Consider the following 21,801-nt stretch of genomic DNA (forward strand, 5'->3'; position numbering starts at 1 on the left):
GAAAAAATAGCACTACCCCTACACAAAACACTTCAACCCCACCCCCGGAGAAGCGGAAACGGGAAGAGCAGCCAGCTCACACAGTCACTTCAAATCCGACACCGCAACGAGCAACCGTGCAGCCCACTGCACCGCAGGGAGTCATACCCGTCCAATATGCCACTCTCCAGAAGGTAGAAGAGGTAGTAGCAAAAGCTATTCAGAGCCTTCAGACATCCCTACAAGCTACTATGCAGCAACAACTCACAGCTATACAACAGTCAGCGGCACAACAACAACAATTCGCAACTCAACAACAACACTCTAACACTCAGTTGGCGGAACGCATCATGAGACTAGAGGAACGCATACTAGCACTGGAAGCTCGTCAAAGCCGGCGCCCCAAGAAAACAGCTCATCAGACCCTACCAGAATTGCCAGATTCTCTGGGCTCCCCAGAACCCCATCTTGTGCACGCATCACCACCCCTTGATAACCAAGATGGCTCCGCCCCAACATATATGCAGTAAGCGCGGGGGCTCCCCAGGCGAAACCACGGTGTGGCAGTGGAATTGCCGGGGCTACAAGAACAAGTATGGATCACTGATACAATACATCGCTACATCAACAAGACCACCTGAAATCATCGCACTGCAAGAAACGAACACACACGTCCGCCTACCCGGATACGTCACTTATGGCACCGATACAGGGAGCAGCCTTCACACCCTGGTCAGTAAAAAGCTAGTGGCCGTTCAACACCACCTCCAGCAATCCGAAGCGCTTGCCATTCTGCTCGAAATTATCCCACAGGCAACAAAGAAAAAGGGTCCCATGTTTGTTCTAAACGTCTACTGTCGGCCGAAAAGCGCGCCATCGGTCCTCAAACTGGTTTTAGAGCAAGCCACGCACGCAGCAGGCAACCATCCGCTTCTAATTGTGGGCGACTTTAATGCAGCCCACCCCCTCTGGGGTTATACGTACACCAACCCCAGGGGAAACATGCTTCACAAAGTTATTGAGGACCTGGATCTCACGCTCGTCAACGATCCAAGGAATAGCACGAGGCTCGGCACAAGTGTGCAAAGAGACACGAACCCCGACTTAACCCTCACCAGAAGTATCCCCCAAGCTTGCTGGACCAATCTGGAGGAATACCTAGGCAGCGACCACGCGCTGCTAGCCACCACTCTCCATGGTCTCGAATACAAAGCCAGGATAGGCACGGCTCGCCTCACGGATTGGACCAAGCTGCGGGAGATAAGAGAAGAAAGAGCTGCGAACGACCAGAGCCAACAGCTTCAGTCAATTAAGGAGTGGATCACTCAGCTTCACCAGGATGTGAAGGCGCACACCAAAATGCTTGAAACATCCACCACCACTCCAAGCATCGACGCTCGCTTGCTCCACATGTGGGAAGCCCGGCGTAGCCTGCTGAAGCGTTGGAAAAGGCAAAGATTAAATCGCAAGCTCAAGAGGCGAATAGCACTACTCACGCAAGAGGCTGCGGAATACGCTACCACGCTATGCCGAGAGAATTGGCTATCCCTCTGCGACAGCTTGAGAGGAAGACTGAGTACTTCCAAGACGTGGAAGTTATTGAGGTATTTAATCAACCCGGCCAGCAGCAAAACGGAATCCCACCACAATATGGCTCGAGTAATTCACCAATTTCCTGGAAACGAGGCGGACCTCCTTTTGACTCTCAAAGCCCAGTACTTCCCCACACAGACATCGGAGCCTCTGCCACCCTACACCGGCACCCCTAACGAGCTCCTAGATGAGGACATTCATCTACATGAGGTAACAGCGGCGATAATGGGCTTGAGACGCCACACAGCCCCGGGAATGGACCAAATTACCAATAAGGCACTTGTAAATCTTGACAGCCCCTCGCTAGTAGAGCTTACCGCTCATCTTAACGAAGTATGGAGGACAGGAAACCTTCCCGAGGACTGGAAAATAGCCGAGGTTCGTCTGATACCGAAGCCAGGAAAGCCACCAGCCATTGAGAACCTACGACCGATCTCCCTCACTTCATGTGTAGGAAAGCTCCTAGAGCACATCGTTCTCAACCGGCTACAGCCATTCCTGGAGGATTCGGGGAAACTTCCAACAACGATGATAGGATTCCGTCCACACCTCTCAACTCAAGACATCCTACTTCAGCTGAAAGAGGAGGTGATTGTACCAGCGACACGCAACTCCCCCACGGCTATCCTCGCCTTAGATCTTAAAGGGGCGTTCGATAACGTCAAGAACACAGCAATCTTACAGAGGCTAAACGCGCTGGGCTGTGGGGCCAGGACGTACTCCTATATCAGAGATTTCCTCTCAGATAGAAAAGCCATCCTAAAGGTCGGGGACAAAGCCACAAACCCCTTCCTACTGGGCGGGCGCGGCACACCACAGGGCGCAGTGTTATCCCCTCTCCTTTTCAATATCGCCCTAATAGGCCTACCGCCGCTCCTCGATAACATCCCAGGGATCCGGCATGGCCTATATGCCGACGACATTACCATCTGGTCGTCCACAGGGTCCATAGGGGAAATGGAGAACCGCTTGCAGGAAGCTGCAGACGTGGTGAGCGACTATGCTAAGTCATGCGGGCTCAGCTGCGCCCCCCAAAAGTCGGAGCTACTCCTGGTCTCACCTCGAAAGAAGCACACATCCGACTCGCCCACTATCAACATACAACTGGAGGGACATACCATCGTTCCGTCTCAGAGCGTAAAGATATTGGGAATGGTTTTCCAGTCGGATCGCAGCAATACAATATTAATTCAAAAGCTTAAGAATACAACAGCCCAAGTTACGCACATGATCCGGCGAATAACAACCAAGACAAGAGGCATGGGGGAGGCGGACACGCTTCGGCTTGTCCAAGCCTTCGTCGTGTCTCGAATAACTTACGCTATTCCATACGCACTACTCAACGAGACGGAACTGAAGAAAATCAACACAATGATCAGAAAGGCATATAAGCAGGCGATGGGCCTGCCAACCAGTACTTCCACAGAACGCCTACTACGACTAGGTGTGCACAACACGGCCGAGGAGCTGATCGAGGCACATTTATCCAGTCAACGAACAAGGCTGGCGGTTACGGAAGCAGGGAGGTCCATTCTCTTACGCCTGGGGCTCTCTGCCCCTCTGAGCCATCCGCCGCCTGAGACTGTGAACTTACCCCATGCCATCCGGAGAAACATCACCGTACGTCCTCTACCTCGCAATATGCACCCAGTGCACCACGCAGAGCGAAGGGAGGCCCGCGCCCTGGCCATACACAAGCGATACGGGACTTTACCCTCTACAGCCTACACGGACGCGGCTTCTTACTCCAGACACGCAGCCACAACAGCCACCGTAGTCGTCAACAAAGAACATCGGAGCAGCATTTCACTCACACGAAACAATCCCCTCCAAGCCGAGGAAGCGGCCATAGCCCTCGCGCTCTCCCAAACAGAGGTTGAAGTCATAGTGACCGACTCCCAACAGGCGTGCCGCAACTTTGCTAGCGGCAGAATTCACACCACTACGCTCCGGATCATCAATCAAAAGCCGCCAACGAGATCAGTCATGATCATCTGGGCGCCAGCTCATCAAGGCATTCCTGGCAACGAGGTCGCCAACCACGTGGCTCGAGATCTGACCCACCGAGCCGACGCCGAGGAATCTGAACCCGAGCGCATGCACCCTCTAGTCTCTTACCAAGACATCACACAACACTACAAGCTCACCCGCAGAACATACGCACCCCCACACAAGTCACTACCTAGAGAGCAGGAGCGATGCCTCCGAGCTCTACAGGTTAATACATTCCCCCACCCAACCAGAAATCACCTCATAGACCCTACAAAATTCTCTCCGCAATGCCGCTTCTGCGCAGAGCCCGGGTCCCTCAGGCACATAGTAGGGGGTTGCAGAGCGGCTCCATTAAATCCTCCGGACCCTTACTCCACTAACGAGCTTTGGGAGAGAGCCTTGGCCAGCTCCGACCTCGAGGATCAGCAACGGCTGATTGCGAGGGCCCAGGACGCGGCCCGAGCTCAAGGCATCCTGGAATGAGGACGCCTCTCCAAAGCTTCATTCACCGAATAAAAAAGTTTATTCTCTCTCTCTCTCGTTCGGGCTTGTCGGATCTGCCAGTAAGTGGTGCACTAACATTACTGTACGAGTCGAACCCAACCTAGATATCAGTGCGGAAGAAGAAAAAAAAAAGGTAGCTCTGGAAGCGGGACCTAAATTCTCGAATCCATAATAAAGTTGGAATACTAACACCACAGAATAACAAGGGCCGAATTCAAGAAGCTTTTCTTTTGAAAGTGCACTGTGCCGGCTGACCAGCTTCGCTATGTCCCAGCAGGAAAAATTCAAATGTTCTCTTACGAGCAGTTATAATGTAAGAGGGTTTTGTGAATATGGGGGGGGGCTAACATTAACTACTTGGTTATCCAATTTACGTTGAAGAAAAGCCGCTAGTCCATTTCTCAGCTGTGCTACGAATAGCTAAGGCTTCTGCTGAGTGCTAAGAATCGTGCTACGAAGAACCTGTATTAAGAAGCACCACAACCACAAGAACAATGACTTTAGCATTCGGGGCTTTCACTTAAAGGTGTTCAGAGATCATGCATTATATAATAATAAACGACGAACTTGGAAATATAGTTATCGATACTGTTTGCTTACGTAACTTGATGGTTGTGTAAGCAGATAAACAACCTCAATCTGTTTATAATCAAAGGACAGCACTAAAGCTGTTTCCGTCACTGAATTCACTCCCTTCTATGCCTTCATAGTTTGAACACATGTCCTATAGCTACTTATTATCCAACCCAGCCCATCTAGAGCCATCCACAAATCGATAAAGATAACATATGTTTTATTTTATGATTACGATTACTTCTCACTAGGTTTCACACTATATCAAACGTATCGTTTGCCAGCAATATGAGATCATCGCGACAAATATTACGCTTTTATATCAGCTTTCAAGAGGTGGCCTGATCCGCATGCTCAATTAACCCAGAGACTACCCACGTTTCAAGCAATTTTCTCTTAGTGCAACACCTGCTCTTTTTATGTGTCTTGTTATCCGCCTTTAGCCACTTTTTCTTTTTAAAGCTGGCCGGCTCGCTATGTATGCTTTGCGTGATTTCTGTCAATGAAATGAGCAGCTGCTTCAGACTAACTTGCACTAGCTGCTCACAGCTGGCTCTGCCTGGCTTTCAAGAAAAATATCAGTTTCGCCATAACTTGGAAGCAATGAATGCGATGACAACATGTTAGATTATTACACGAAACCTAAGACTCGTAGCTGTAGTGGCAGTATGAATTGAAGTAAACGTAAGCTCACAAAGTAGAAACGAGCTGTTGTGCTAGGGGTCATTGTTTGAGTCCTGCCACCTCACTATTTCATTTATGTTTATTAATTAAAGCCAATGTCTTTTTAGTGACTTTGCTACCACTTTTCCGCATTGGGTATGTTTCGAACCTTCTTCCTGGACCGATCCAGGAGGTAGTGCAGGGTCGCGCCAATAAAGCTACATCATGTTCAGGTTTGAGCTCTGTTATTGTTTTACACTTTTAATATTTCAGTCTGAGAAGATTTCATATAAAAGGCATGCGCTGTCGGTGGGTTGTTTCATGACATTTGTTTGTGACGCGCCATTCTCGAAATTCTGAGGAATAGTTTTGTGAAGAATGTAAGACGTGGTATGATCAACTTTAGTGATAGAATGGTGTGGCACTATAACCAGCTTATACCCTATGTCATACAGCATGGCAGGGCATGTTTCATACATATACCTAAATATATACGGAACCTCACGGCGATGACAAAAATTCACTCGGAGTACCCTTATAATTGTTATCGCAATGAAGTAAGCACCATTCCTCTGACAAATCGCAGGCTTATGTTCGGTTGCCTCAGATTAATGAAGCACTAAAAATGAATGATTAATGAAGCATTTGAAAACCGGTTGCCCGAACACGGCGAACGTGGACTATTGAGATTCAAGGAACGAATTTATGGAGTTTTTCTTTGTAAATGCAGTCTGCTAATGGCCGGCCGCTGTAGTTGCGTCGCTAATTATGCGTCTAACACACACACACACACACACACACGCACACACACACACACACACACACACGCACACACACACACACACACACACACGCACGCATGCACACACACACACACACACACGCACGCACGCACGCACGCACACACACACACACACACACACACACACACACACACACACACACACACACACACACACACACACACACACCACACACACACACACACACACACACACACACACACACACACACACACACACACACACACACACACACACACACAGTCTTCTTTTTCTAGGGAACTACGTGGTAAGATCGAGCGATTTACACATCTATATTCAGCTGATGTAATATACCTTTTTCACGATTTAAATTATCCGCTCATTGATTGGTCTGCCATGTCTACCACATGTCGCGCCTCATCAGTTTATCTCGATTTAACTCTTGACTACAACTTATCACAAGTTGTTAACCCATGCACCCGATGTACTAACCTATTTCACCTGGTTTTAACGACTGCACCAGAGACTACTGGTCCTATTTCTTACATGGAATGATTTAGCGACCACCATCTCCTCAATTTCCAAATTAATCTACCTTTAACTTGTATTGGTACAGCGATAAAACTATTCGGGATAATAACCGTGGTAATTACGATAGATTCAATACCGAACCAGAAGCTTTTTATAACGAACCTTTTCTGCCGTTGTTTGCCTCACGGACCGTGAATGAGGAATGGGTTCTTTTTAAGCAAAATATTTTAGAGCTAGTTGACAAGTATATGCCATTATTCTCTATATCCAACCATAAAACTAACACTTGGTTTACCAAACAGCTTCGAACTTTACGAAATAAAAAGAAACGTTTCTATAATACTGAGAAACGTAAGAACTCTGCGTCCTACAGGGATAAATACAAGGATTGATTCCATGCTTACTGTAAAGCCCTAGGCGCGGCCAAGAAATATTCGCAGGACTTGCCCTCAGTTATTATAAATAATCATAAAAAATTCTGGCAAATAATTTATCCCTATGTTAAGTCTACTAATCGCATTACAATACACGATGCAAAACAAACTCTACTTTCTGATGAAGATTCTGCTGTTGCTTTCAATACATATTGCGCATCTATTTTTACACAGGAAGATTGTTCCAATGTGCCATTTGTTCCTGAACAACCCTTCCCCTTCATGGCTCCCATCACGATCACTCTCGAAGGTATCGCGAACCTCATCACAAATCTTAAAATTTCTACTCCATCTGGCATTGAACACATCTACTCTAAAATGCTGAATACTACTGTTATTTCCAGTCGCCTTCTGTGTTTCCTCCTTAACCAGTCTTTATCACCAGGTGAGTTGCTTAAGGACTGGGAAATTGGTAAGGTAGTTCCCCTATTTAAATCCGGTGACAAGCACTCACCCCGTAATTATCAATCCATTTCACTAACATGCATTTGCTGCAAATCACTTGAACATGTTATAGCTTCTTATATCTACGGTCACCTTCAATTAAATAACTCCTTTTTCTCTAATCAGCTTGGCTTCAGAAAAGGCTTTTTATGTGACACTCAGTTATTTGAACTCACGACTGGTCTTCACTTTAACATGAACACTGACGATCAAGCCGATTGCCTCTTTCTTTATTTCGCTAAGGCGTTTGATAGGTACCTCATTGCCGTTTGATTTCCAAACTATCTGCCTTATGTATTGATTCATTAACACTGTCTTGGCTACGTAACTTCTTGTCTTCGCGTCAGAAATTTACTGTGGTCAACAACATTTCGTCTAACCTTTGCGACGTCACGTCCGGTGTCCCCCAAGGCAGTGTGCTAGGTCCATTACTCTTTTTAATATACATCAACGACTTGCCCGCTAACCTTTCATCCTCACTTAAGTTGTTCGCTGACGACTGCGTAATCTACCGCAATATTAAATGTTTTGATGATCATTCTACTCTCCAAGATGATCTTGAACTAATCTATATATGGTGCGTAACTTGGCAAATATCCCTTAACGCCTCCAAATGTAAGTTAGCCTCGTTTAGTCGAAAGCACACTAACTCAGTGTTTCACTATTCGATTAATAATACCGTAGTTTCGACTGCCCCATCGCACAAATATCTCGGCGTTTACCTATCATCGAAGTTATCCTGGACAACGCATGTAACAGCGTCTCATCCAAAGCTTCTCAATCTCTCGGCTACCTGCGTAGAAACTTGCGCAACGCGCCTTCTAATGTACGAAAATTAGCATATCTTACTTATGTTCGCCCACAACTAGAATACGCTTCATCCACATGGTCACCATATCAAGATTATCTTATCCGTATGTTGGAAGCCGTTCAGAATAGGGCAGCATGATTCATCTCTGGCAACTACGACTATCATTCGAGCATTACCCGAATAAAACGAGACCTTTCATTTCATTCTTTGGAAGATCACCGTATCATTGCTCTTTTATTTCTGTTTCACAGGTACATTTACAGTAATAACTTTCACTCTTTGGGGGCCGCTTCATGCTCGTGTGCGCACATCTCGACGCATTCACAACGCAGTTAGTTTCATGCGCAGTGATGGTATAACGCAGGCATTTAACTCATCACCACTACCTAGAGCTATTGCACATTAAAACGGTCTCCCGGATCACATTTCATCCATCTCTAAACGTGAAACGTTCCGTGATAACCTGAATTCATTGCATGTTAATATTGCATAACGATGTTGCACTTTGCTATTTTTCTGTCATGTAATTAATGTTGCCCCCCCCCCCCCCCCCCACACCAACCTTATTCAATACCCTACAATGGGCCTGTAAGGTATTGCGAATGAATAAATAAATAAATAAATAAATAAATAAATTTGCGGGTTTTCTTCTTTTTGCTGTACGCTTTATGTTCTCATGCGCCTTGCGTAATTTTTTTTTTTTGTCTTACTGTGTTTCATTGTATCGTTAATGCATCTATCACAGAGTTTTCTGTCTCTGATCTTTAAGGGCGGCTCCGCCGCAGAACTTAACTGGGTAGTAACGAAGCCCCCTTGTCCGCGGTGGCTATGGCGCCAGCGACAACGTCGACAGAGAACGCCGGCGCCAGATAGACACGCCTCGTTCGTGGACGCCGGCGCTAATCGACCGCAGGGCAAGACGCCCCAGCCGCTGCGGAAAACCATAATCGCGATTCATGCTGAGCCCACACAACTGTGAGTGCTGGCGCCGACTCTGCCGGAAAGGCCCTGAGTCACTATGCTCGTCGCCGTCGCGGGCGGTGATTCAGGTGCCAGGCGTTGACAAGGCGGATACGACGGTATGCTGCAGCGGGATTTCCTGGCAAAGAAAACGAGAGACATCGAGAACACGCGTATGGCGCGCGCATATCATGAACACGACGGGATGCCTAAGTCCCCCTGCTTGCTTATACCGTTTACGAGTACTTACACACGTGCGTGACGAGACAGCGTGGGTGAATCGGGCAGTAGGTTTCATTGTAACGAACCTGCCCCCACCTGTTAGAAAGGCGATCAAGCAATTACATCAGTACAACACAACGATTCTTACTGTGAGAATATCTGCATTGTGCCCGTTTTGCTTTTGTTAACTTAAGTTGTTTTTCTTGAGGGGAATCCCTTTACCGCGTATGGTATGGACCGCCTATGTGCACGAGAGAGAAATAGAGAAATGAGCTTTATAATTGAAACAAAATATTGCTCTCGTTCTTCTAGTAATTACTGGAGGTCCAGTTATACATAACACCAGGGCCTTGAATACATAAAGGCTACGCACAAGTGGTACCATCACAGTCGTTCTATCGAAACGAAATCACGGAATACGCAATATATTTCTTTTTTACTTGGCCTCAGGCTATGCTGAAAAGGTAATGTCATCTCTGATCATTTCTTGGCTTTCACTTCATTGTTTTCAAGAGTGACGATTTCCAGGCAGTTCATTTTAATACGGAATCGACAGTTCATAGTGCAACAAATAAACAAGAAATGTTTACTGCACCTGCGTTGCTTGTATATAAACAGTCACACTGACACACTTTCATAGTGACAGCGCCTTATTCGATGACAGTCTGTAAGAATAGTGGATGGCAAAAAAACTGACGATCATTTACATTAACCAATGCCATGTTGAAAACTTAGAACGCAAGTCATCGTTGTAACGAATGATACAGGGAACGCTTCGAAACCCATTCCTATTGCAGGCCTAGAGAAATCCACGAACTGTAAACCATACAGCGTACTCGCGCTAGCTGGAAGCCACATTTTTAGCCGTTCAACCATCACGACCCGCCACCTTTATGGCGCTTGAAGTAGCATCGTAATTATGAGCAGTAAATTGCCATTTTGAACAGCGCACAAGGCGGCGCATTTCGAAGCATCTCAAGAGCAGCTTTGACTCACAGATTGGGCAGACTGCGAAGCAAACGTGACAGACTTTTCCGCAGACGGGACACGTTCCACACGGTGCGTAACCACGCGGCGAACTCACCCGGAGCGCGACGGTGTGCTTACTTCATCGTTCAAGGGCACAGGCAGTCTCGAAAGACGCTGCGTGTGACAACGTGGTCACGCCAATGAAAACGTGAAAATTGGGAGCCCGGACTTGGCGCCGTCTTGCGCGTGTCGACGTATGCGAACAATGGCCACTTGGCCTCACGGTGTTCAGCCACTCGGAAGCATATGCGCGACGACCTTGGCCGACTTCCAGGAGCGCCAAGGCCTGTTTCGCAGCTACAGCGACTCAGCGGTCTGGAAAGCTCTCGCCACTCGTCTTTTACTGCGCAAGCGGCTCTCACTTGGACTGTCGGCCGCGACAGATGGATGTGAACAGGCAGCAAGACGGCTTCACACTGATGGATGCTGCGCCAGCCGACAGCCGGCCTGCGTTGCGGACGCTCGTCGGTGGCATTGAAACCAACTGTCGTCCCTCGGTACGTGCCTGCAGGTTGCGCTGGAAGTCGCAGCAAGGAAGGCTTCGAGAGAATGAGTAGCTGTGCGGAAGAAGCTTTTTCTCCTTCTTCAGAAACGCGTTGGATTACCGTGTGCCGAGGAAACTTCATCGACGAGTGAAGACAACTGCTAGGCATGCATGGTCAGTGACGTGTGTTGGTGTGTTCCGAATGCTCGTTATCGCGAGTGAGCGCAAGTTACCACGGCTGCGAGGAAGAAACGCTTGCTTTCTTTTACACGGCCCAAGAAAATATCAGGGGAGTTTCTGATCTGCAATGCTCTGAATGGATACTTCAACTTGAGTGACACCAATGATGCCCTATGCACGATACAGATTTAAACACTTAAGTCGCTCTTGACAAATATATGACGCCCCCATTGTAATTGAAGACTTCAGACTTCAATTATGTAGTTACACTAACGCGTAAACTTGTTTCCTGTTACCAACGAGTCTCCCAGAGCACTGTTATCAGAGTATATCGTAAGCGTGGAGACAACAGCCACGCAGAATCGCAAGCGGCACACTCCGATGTAGTCAACATCCGTACAAGTTGTAAAACATCGATTCTTTAATGCACATGAATTGAGCGCACTTGTACTTAGCTGTACACAAAACCAAACAAAGCCTTTCCTGTGTGAGAGCCTTCCATCGATTCTAAGCAGTGCTGACATTCCCATCACCGTTTCTTGGACAACACTGATAAACTCTGGGCATTACTCACTGATGAGCGAGGAAGCAGAAGCCCAAAAAGAAACTCCGACTGTGGGAAAGCATGAGGTGAGCCATCAGACGCATCACAGGGCTCCCGTTTTCGTCGGAAACATATCTGCGCCTACAGACATTCCATAGACGGGTAACTTACTGGCAGCTGTGTGTAGCTGTGGTGTAAATCGCATGCATTGTAAACAGTGTACCGGCGCACTGCATTGCCAAAGCCTCTTTATAAAATAGAAGTTTGACATATGTTTGTGCAACAGCACCTGCTGCGTCTTGTCGATGCTTTATTGCCTTGTGATTTGCTGATACAAAGCGGAGGATAGTGCACACATGAGGCAGATTTGCAGGTGCCGAAACATTGCCCCAATTGGCCATCGTCAGCAGTGCAAATCGGCAACACTAACTTGAATTCAGCGAAGGGCAAGTGGAACCCAAGGATTTGAGCCTTGATTTTCTAAGGTTTTGCTTGTGAAGTGGTCTGCGCGGAACATCTAGTGCATCGCGCCTTCCACACGCATGAACATTCTTGTTGCCATTCTTGTGCGTGTGTCTTTGTGTGTGCTGTGAGGAAACCGTGCCGTCTTGTTACTACAAATAAATAACGTGGTGTTGTTATCAAGTAAGGTGTCTCTAAAGTGGAGTATACGAAGACCCGTAGCCATTACTAAATCAGGTAAGAGGAAACGCATGTACACGACTTCACTGCTTCTTTTTAAGATATCTTCAAGTGTCATCTCTTTACTTTGGACAACAAAATGCGATATTCTTTTAGAGCAGTAAGTGGGTGTGCGGCTTTCCCACCTATTGAAATCCTTTAAAATCAACGTTTTCTTTCTCCGTCTATGCTGCTTGGAAGATATTTTAGTACTATATATTTGTACAGGCATCTGGGGGCGCCGAACTCACAAAGCTCGTCGCTCGTAAGTGCTTGTACTTTGGCTGACCATCTTCGCCAATAATGTGTTCAGTTTCAGGATTGGCTGGAATTTTCTCTTACGAACAGTTCTATCTATCTAGTAGGTCATTGTAAGTAGGGGTCCGGGGCTTCGTACGTTGAAACATCACAACTTAAGTCACACTGTTATTTGATAAATCCAAGTACATCACTGACTGCTTGCGCAATACTTCATTACCATTTCGTAGTTGCGAACAACAATACCTTTGTTACCGGTGTGCCTTTTACATCACAAGCACGTCACAACCGCAGTCGGCTCCTAACTTAAGAACGTTGCAATGACCGATAACGTTGTAATGGTGGGCTTTTGAACGGCATTCCTAGAGAGCACCGAAGATTGTTATTCGGCAAGTCATTATTCTTGGTCAATACGAAATCCCGCATTATATTTCGGCAAGTCTGCGAGCTAATCTGAACGTCTCGAGAGCAGGCATGCAGGGAAAGCATTTTCTCGGATTCTTGTCATCCCATTTGCCGCCAGCTTCCTCGCCCACCCCTAAAGACCTCACGCCCTCAGATTCTCATGTGACATTCGAGCATGCGGCCACTTCATAAGTCCTGGTCATAGTGACCTGGACGCGGGGTGTTCTCCTTCTATAGGGGCGACATCACGACACGAAGGCGTGACTGAGTCGAGTTCAACACGAAGTATTTCGCTTGGCATATCGACGGTGTCTAAAAAAGCGCACGGAAACTTGCGTTACAACAGCATGCGGCATCTGCAATGCCTCGGTGCAATACTTCGATTACGTTGCAACCCACTCAGCACTGAGACCCAGTATAATGCGTACGCGCGAGCGAATGCAGCGCTTTACAGCATACGAAAAAAAAAAAAAAAGCACTCCAAGGCAGGCAAGCGGGCGTGCCTTGTGTATTCCTATATTTTATCGCACACGCACGACGCGCGTGTATTTTGGGAAGCACGCGAGCCTAAGACATACGAGATGCTTCAAGGCATAGGCAATATAAACGCAACCGGTTATATCAGTATCAACTCACAATAAAGTGCCTATATACTTAAGAAAGGGAGATGTAGGGGGTTGGGCTAATGGTGACAAATCTGCCGCGCAAAACGACGGGATCGAAGGTAAGCCCGAGTATATTAATTTTTTTTTTTTACCCTTGCGAGTTACCACTGACTTCGGTTTCTGGTTTCGGACACCTGTGCACCTGTGTCATTTCGCGCTTTAATTAAGCCACCAGCATCGGCGCCCATAAAGTTCTCCGGGGTGCACAGGACACGGAAAGTGCTAACCGTTACGTTTGTTACTTTCGGCATCTGGCGAACACATCGACCTCACACGTAGGAAAACAAACACGCACACACACGCTAGCTCACACAGTTTATACGTACGAATCGGTACGCACACACTGGGATATTCGACAGATAACTCAATGCTGCTAGAGCTGCCTCACGCGAACTTGCTAACGTGCACATGTGAAATGCCTATGTAAACGTAAACGCCCGCGAATACACTCAAAGTGCCTCGAGGGGCCAGTCGCGCGGCAATGTTGCGCGCATTTGCGGGCTCCTTTCACGCTCAGAAAAACACTTTTATGTAGGACTTATTGAGCAACAAAAAGCTCTATCGGGAGTTTTTCATGTCGCTCTGCAATTTTATCATTGACACTTCTAATCTAATCATAATATTTGAGAAGTTGATTAATTAATTAACACTAATTATCTAAATACGCGGAATGAAAAAAGTAATTTCAGTATCTCCTAGCGACCGCAAACAACACTGCCTTGGTTCTGTCCAGCTACGTGGCATTCGCATATTTTTAAACTCTGGGTAAAGTTATCTGGGACACCCTGTATATGCGTGTTCTGATATAATTGGAGGATGCTAATATTAAGAAACTGCAACTGCACACACATCAAAGGCCGACAGCTGAATCGAGGCACAATTAATCCTGTTACCGCGGATCAGCAAAAATAAGTGGTACCGAGGAGCTCGAATTTTTGTTAGTTACAACCATATAAAGCCAACAAACAACAAACGCAAAAAAAGCAGGCTCGTAATATACACACACTACAGCTGCAGCCTGGAGTAGAGCTTCGTAGTTAGATAAACGATGGCGGTCTGTGATTACGAGTTTGGCGTTCTAGTTTGCAGTAACTGAGAACAGCAATCGGAGCTCCACGTACTAAACCTTTAATTACCACCAGACCAGGGGATACAAAAAAGTATATGCAAATTTAGAGGCAGATGCTCTGCAGCCATTGATCGCAGTTGTTGCGACGTAAAATAGTAAACTAGCGTCGGCCGCACTCGGTGCTTCAACCTGATGGGCAAAATTATGCAACGATAGAGTAAAAAAAAAAGTGTTTTTATGTCCTGTAGACAGGGAACGATAAAAGAGAACGTATGCTATAGATAAAGATCGGCGGTATATGTACTAAGTACGTAGACGTTCAAGGTTCAAGCGCCAGGGTGGCGTCGCCTTTTCAACTACAGCATTACTAGGCTTTTCTTTAGAACAGTCATGTCGGCCATCTTGTTAAGCGAACAAGACAGAGTGAGCACAATGTTCATTTTTGAATGATTACAAGATTGAGAAGCGATGACTACAAGGTTTAACACTGCGCAAACTGTGCAACACGGAACTCAAACGACTTGTTACAAAACGTATGCTAAGGTTTAAGGGCAAGTTAAGCATAATAAAATGTGTTTTCTGTAGAGAACCACCTCTCGGGGAGCAAACGTAGACGCGAACGTTTGATCTTCCTTACGAGTGGTTGCCTACAGCGCACCACGTTCCCGTCGCATAACCAGATAGATAGCCGCTAATAGTCCGAGCTCTGAGCACTTTGGTCACGCGATGTTTGTGTGCCGACGATCGCGAGTAAACACGCGAGCGTCATGCGTACCGACTGCTTGACCAGAGAAGCTATAAAACCACCAGTGCACATATCTCACGCCTCTTGGCAAATGCCGAGCTAGCCGTGCACGTGCGATGGAGGTAGAAGATTATACCCACATGGCCGCGCTCGCTTCTCAGCGAATGCTTAATTGATGCAAACACAAGTACTTCAACGCCTTCGCAGTGCTTTCAGTCACTCGCGGCACACATGACGAGTTAGGGGTTGAGTGCAGAGCTACATTTTAATTGGTTAGGTTTAGTCAGAGTTTGTTGGTTCCTTTGACTTTTTATCAACATGTATAAGAAGCTTCTTTTTTTTTTCGTTGCTTCGCTCAGCAGCGTAGATGGGGAAGGCGGTGAAAGAACACGGTGAAGTCATAGAACCGATAATAACGTGGAGTGAGACGTGGAGGAGGGAGTCACGTGTCCAAGGATAAAAGTGGTTGTTAGTGAGATAGAGACCCACGCCGCGAAAAAGGCTAAATGAAAGAAGTTAAGGGGCCCATAAAACTAGAATGTTGACTGCAAGGCCTTTTGAACGAAGAGAGAGAGAGAGAAATGTTAGTGCAGTTGTTTACGATACACGTGAGCTGTAGCGCAACAAACGTTTCTGCTCCTTTTCCCGTCTACTGCCATCTATAGAGAACACTACAGCTTAGACAGGTATATAAGCAAATATCTGGTCTTATACCTTCCACGCGATCTTTAACTTAAAGCCGCAAGTTCAAGGGCGCCATAACGTAGAACTGTTCCAAACTTTTCTATTCCAATTCTGGAATCAGCGCTCCGCGATTGGTCAAAAACATTTTTGGACCACCCCCCCTTCACCTGTCTGTCAAGCGACGTCACGAAAACCGCGATAGCTCCCCATCTGATATGACGTGTACACACTGATTATGCATAATTTCACCGAACAAAAGAAAAGTAGTTATTGCTCATTCGGCGCCTTTACGTCATTAGTCCTCGGCTATTGGTCAAAAGTTTTCGGGCTGCGCCCACTTCACCTGCCTGCTCGCGACGTCACAAAACAGCAAAAACTCATGGCGTCAAAGTGACGTGTACGCGTTAAAGATGTATTAATATGCCAACAAAAATGAATTTTCTTTTGAATAGCCGCAGGCTGCCCCGTTCCGAAAGGAATAAAAGATGACTGCCGCCGATCGCTGAGGCACTGGCTACTCGCACCTGCCGGGGAGCATGGTTTTATTTGCGTGTAATAAAAATTTTTACGTGGCCGTGCAACGTTTTTGAGAACTTTCGGCACGTTTACGACCTCGTTCTGCCAACTCTTCTTGGTTGAGGATCCGTTTTAGTGTCATTTTTAAGCTTCCGTTGCATACCGCCGCGATTGTCGACGAGCCACCGCAAGCTAAGTAAGAGAAAGCGGACCAATCGCAGATGCCGGCACCACCCTGTTCATCCGGTTGTCTATATTCAGTGCACTGGCTCGGCTCCATGGAATCCCTGTCCATTTGAGCGTGATCCTCGCCTCTTGTGAGCCAATTAGATAAAACAAGCCACTCAGTGTAGGCGATGTTATTCGTTTTTCAAGCAAACAAAAGTGACCTCCTATGAACGAGGAGAGAGTTTGATTGGTGTTTTCAGAAAACCCTGCGGGTGACTGCCCGATGCTTGCGTCGGCGGTTACGCAAATTTGACGTTAGGAGATTGGAATAAAAACATATTGGAGCAGTTTTACGCTATGCACTCGCTAACTCGGCTTCACTTTTACAAGTGCAAACGATAACTTTCTCCTATCGCGCGCGTAGTACGCGGAGCAGCCACCTTGCAGTGAACATTCGCATGTTAGTGCGCGTTTGCTTCACATCCACGAAATACTCTATACTCGGAAATGAAATGTAAAACGCTTTTCCTCCTCCACTGATTTTCCCTGCATCGGTGGTTACGTTCTTCAAATACACAGGAGAATTAATCAACTCAAATACTTGCATGCTGACCATAGAAATGATGCGCGTCTAGCACGCTTCAAACCATTCATCTGACACACAGGATCGCACTAATGCACGTTAGCTAGACTTGTGCTTTGAAAGCACACGAAGCGAGTTAAATGTATCATTAAAAAGCAAAAATTAAATTCTGGTGCTTTATGCGCCGAGACCATAACCTGATTTGGAGCATGCCGTAGTCGGTAATCTGGATTGATTTTGAACAACTGGAGTTCTTTAACGTACACCTAAATTAAAGTACACGTTTTTTTCTTCTTTTTTGAATTCCGTCATCATCAGAATGCGACCGCCATGGCTGCGATTGAATCTGTGACCTCGACTTCAGCAGTGAAACACCATAGCCACTGCACTAATACGGCGGTTCGTGAAAAAAAACTTCCACGTAGAATACAGTACGTAGAACAAAACTTTAAAAAAATAATAAGCAAGGGCGGTATTTGCTACGCGAACTTACGAACAAATCGAAAATCTTATGAAAAAAATAGCTTAATCACAAAGCTAAACCTGTTCGTAAGACGAGCAAGCTTGCGGTGCGCGCCGCTGCAAAGGCGAGCGCTGTAGTCGACAAAGGCGTGTATGTAACGGCAGCACACGTGCTAACCTCCGTAGCTGCGCCAATAGTAAGCGTAAAAGTATGTTCAGACTGCGGCCGTAAAGTTAGCAAAGCGCATCTGTCGTAAAGCCCGTATCGCGCGTTACTAGCGTTAAGCTCGTTAACAATGCTGGTCGTGCAAGACCGGCCAATCAAAACGTGAGCTCGCTAGTTGCGTCTAAATGGGTTTCAACGTGGCGATACCACCGAAAAAAACTCTAAGCGAAGGCACCAAAGAAATACGGGCACCATTGTAGCTCGAACAACGCACATACGCCTACACAGTCATGGTTGTCGCTATAACTGCGGATGCCGGAAGTCGCGTCAAGGGAAATTTAAAACCGAAGCTGTGGCGCTCGTTGGGCGACGTTGTAACTGTCATATCTGTATGAAACGTAAAATTAGCGGGCCTTCCAACAAATACGCATGCGTGTGTGACGACTGTTGCACTATCGACGCTTCAGACGACTGTAGTCTAAGCAATTTAGTTTCGCTTTTAGCATTTGCGCTTGCATTTCTTGCGAAATATCTGCACATTGCCTACGTAGTGTTAACGTCGATTCACAAAACTTAGGTTTTGTGAACTATCCGTCGCAGGTGCAGACTTAACAATGAATATGTATGGAAGGTGGACAGCAGCCTCGAGAACATAATTATGTCCATCTGCGGCGGTCGAGATGACGCGCGTTAGCAGTTAAACGTGCTGCCGGGGACGATTGGACAGAGGCTACAAGTGACAGCCGAGGATGGCGCGTGTTTTCTTCTTTCTGGCGGGCTCTGATTTATCATCTCAAAGCGCCTTGAGCAGTTTTAATGCATAGTTGTACTGAGCGCGCTGCTGTGGAAGGTGCTAACACTTGTGCTTTGCTGCGAACTTCTACTTAATGTCTTATAGGTTGTGTTTCTTCATGCACGCAATAGCTTGACTTTTCATAATCGTCATGACACTCTATTAGGTGGTAGCAGGTAGAAGTGGGGTGTCCGTCGCGTCATTGATGTGTTTTGAGCACTTCTATCGTTTTCTTTCTTTCTTTCTTTCTTTCTTTCTTTCTTTCTTTCTTTCTTTCTTTCTTTCTTTCTTTCTTTCTTTCTTTCTCTCTCTCTCTCTTTCTTTCTTTCTTTCTCTTTCTTTCTTTCTTTCTTTCTTTCTTCCTTTCTTTCTTTCTTGTCATAGTTTGAGCTTTCCTCCGCTCAAAGAGATGCGGATGATCACTTTTCCAGACACTTTTGAGGCTATACATACTTCTCCAGGCGAAATGAAGCAATTAATAAACGCCTAAACATTTCGAGTTATCAAAAATTGTTGCTGTTGGACAATTCGCTGTCGTCTTCCGTGCTGATACCTTCAGCGTTTTATTATATCGCTCATATTTTCAATTCAGCACTAAGTCGAGGCGGCGTAATGTCTGTGCCCGCGGTTTTGCTCGTCCTGTAGTGTGAGCGGACATATGTGTGCGACGGACGGCAGTGCTATGATACGAAATGGGACATCGATACTATGCCATAAAAAAATGATATGGATACTAAAATCACGTGCCACCTTGACAGGAAAATGACGAGGATTGTTCGAACAAGTGTGGTGCTTTGAAATAAATTACACCTCATGAACGGGATACATAACCGGCGTATTAGTCCTCTTGTAGCCAATCGTGTTAAAGGAAAGCGTACGAACACCCTTCTGTGTGGGTAACAACGTTTGAGCGGACACCTGTCAGATTGGTCTATACCTCTCGATTCTAATGGACTACAAAGATCCCCGCCATCATGGAGCGTCGTGTAGAAGGTCAGCAGGGTGTCTTCATAAAGCGGCCTGCGATTCAATATAGAGAATGTGACATGACGTTAACCTCATCGCTCCAAATTACTAATGTGTGTTCGGTGTGAAAATAATTATAGACCTCATAGGGAACCACTTCCCATCGCGGAACTTATGCGTGCTTGTGAGACCTGCGATATTTCCCTATTTATAAATAGCTATTTATTTAGTAATGCAGTGACGGCGACACACACACACATACACACGCACACACGCATGCACACAGACATACGCACGCGCAAACGCACGCACTGAGGTTTATAGATATAACCACAGTGAAGCGTATTACTGTTTCCATGTAGTCTCTCAAAACATAGTGCACAGAATGATGGTCATAAAGACGACACTACGTTTTTGTTTTGCCTGGCAAAGCTAGTAATAACGTCAGAATGGCGGAAATAACGTCTTTGAGTCGCTTCGTGCTATGTTCTTTACCTTTTCCCCCTGTCATCTACGAAAGCCTACATATGAGTTTGTCAATGCGGCGCAAGAATTTTATTCCATCCAGGCCCTTGCGGTGTTCGGGGCCTGCTGCACAGTAGTCAGGTCAACGCAACGGCATGAAAAAGCCGGCCACAGTGGCCTGGTATCGCGAAGTAACATTGCGAAGCGTGCACGTCGCAGAGTATGATCGCTAAAACGCGTCGTGTCAGCACGATCCGCATTTGCGACTCTTTAATTATGCTGTCTTGTGGGCTCTCCCAGCGGCGCGCAGTGCGATCACTTAATTGAGTGTATTTGGACGAAGCTACGTACGCCATCCGTGTGTATGTAGCGGCGCAAGTGCATACCGTGTTTATTCTACTGAGGTGCTGAACGAACTTCACATCAAGGCAGTGGCGCTTGACGCATTCGGCTGGCAACCCAAAAAATTGTATCATTTATGTGGAACTGCCATACTTGCGTGCAGTCACAGCGCACGCATCCGCAATTCCACAGATTCGCTTCGATGCTGACTCAGTGATAGCTGCAGCTACGCATGTTTTAATTCTCCACACACAAAAGTGGAAAAATACTTATAAAGGAAGGGGTCAGGCAAGGAGACAAAATCTCTCCAATTATACTCACTGCATGCTATGAAAAAGTAGTAAAGCTATTAGAATGGGAAGAATTAGGAGCTATAAGATCAAAGGCGATTATCTCAACATTCAACTTGCAGATGACGCTGTGCTGTTCAGCAACGCTGGGTCCACATTGATACAAATGATTGAGAACCTTAACAAAGAAACTGTGAGAATAGGGCAGAAGATTAATACACAGACGATAAAGGTAATGTTGAATAGCGTGGCAAGGAAACAATAATGCATGACCGGCAGTCTTCCTCTAGAGTCTATGCAGGAGTACGTACATCTAGGTCGATTGCTCATCCTGAGAAGAACATTACAGAAGAGTGAAAATTAGTCGCAGCGCACACGGTAGGCCTTGCCAAATCCCAACTATGAGCTCACCGCTGTCATTGAAAACAAAAGTGTACAATGATTGCATTTTACGGGTGCTAACGTACGGGGCAGAAACGTTGAGGCTAACAAAGAACCGGGAGTGAAAAAATGTTAGGTGTAGTGCTAAGAGACAGGAAGAGAGCAGTGTGGATCGGAAATCTAACGGGAGTAGCCGATATTATAGCTGACATTAAGAGGAAAAAGTGGAGATGGGCGGGCAACGTAACTTTTAGGGTAGATAATAGGTGATCCATTAGAGTTACAAAGTGTGTGCTTAGGAAAAAGAAGCGCCATAGAGGATGGCAGGAAATTAGATGGGGTAATTAAATTAGGAAGTTTGCAGGGACAACTTCAAATCAGCTAGCGGAAGTCAGGGGCAAATAGAGAACGCTCGGAGATGCCTTCGTTCTGCAGTGGACATAAAGACAAGCGAT

At 46.4% G+C, this 21,801-nt stretch overlaps 1 long non-coding RNA gene across 3 annotated transcripts in view; it reads right to left on the bottom strand.

The window, feature by feature from the left end:
* Positions 1-12,346, bottom strand: part of LOC126531436 (uncharacterized) — a 90,796-nt gene extending 78,450 nt beyond the window's left edge. Inside the window, exon 1 of one of the 3 annotated variants that reach the window (XR_008612675.2) lies at positions 10,700-12,346. This is a non-coding gene — a long non-coding RNA (uncharacterized lncRNA). The other 2 variants (XR_008612677.2, XR_008612676.2) reach the window with 2 other exon arrangements.
* Between the last annotated feature and the right edge of the window lie 9,455 nt (positions 12,347-21,801).

This window comes from Dermacentor andersoni, chromosome 5, assembly GCF_023375885.2.
Source record: "Dermacentor andersoni chromosome 5, qqDerAnde1_hic_scaffold, whole genome shotgun sequence".
Lineage (NCBI taxonomy): Eukaryota > Metazoa > Arthropoda > Arachnida > Ixodida > Ixodidae > Dermacentor > Dermacentor andersoni.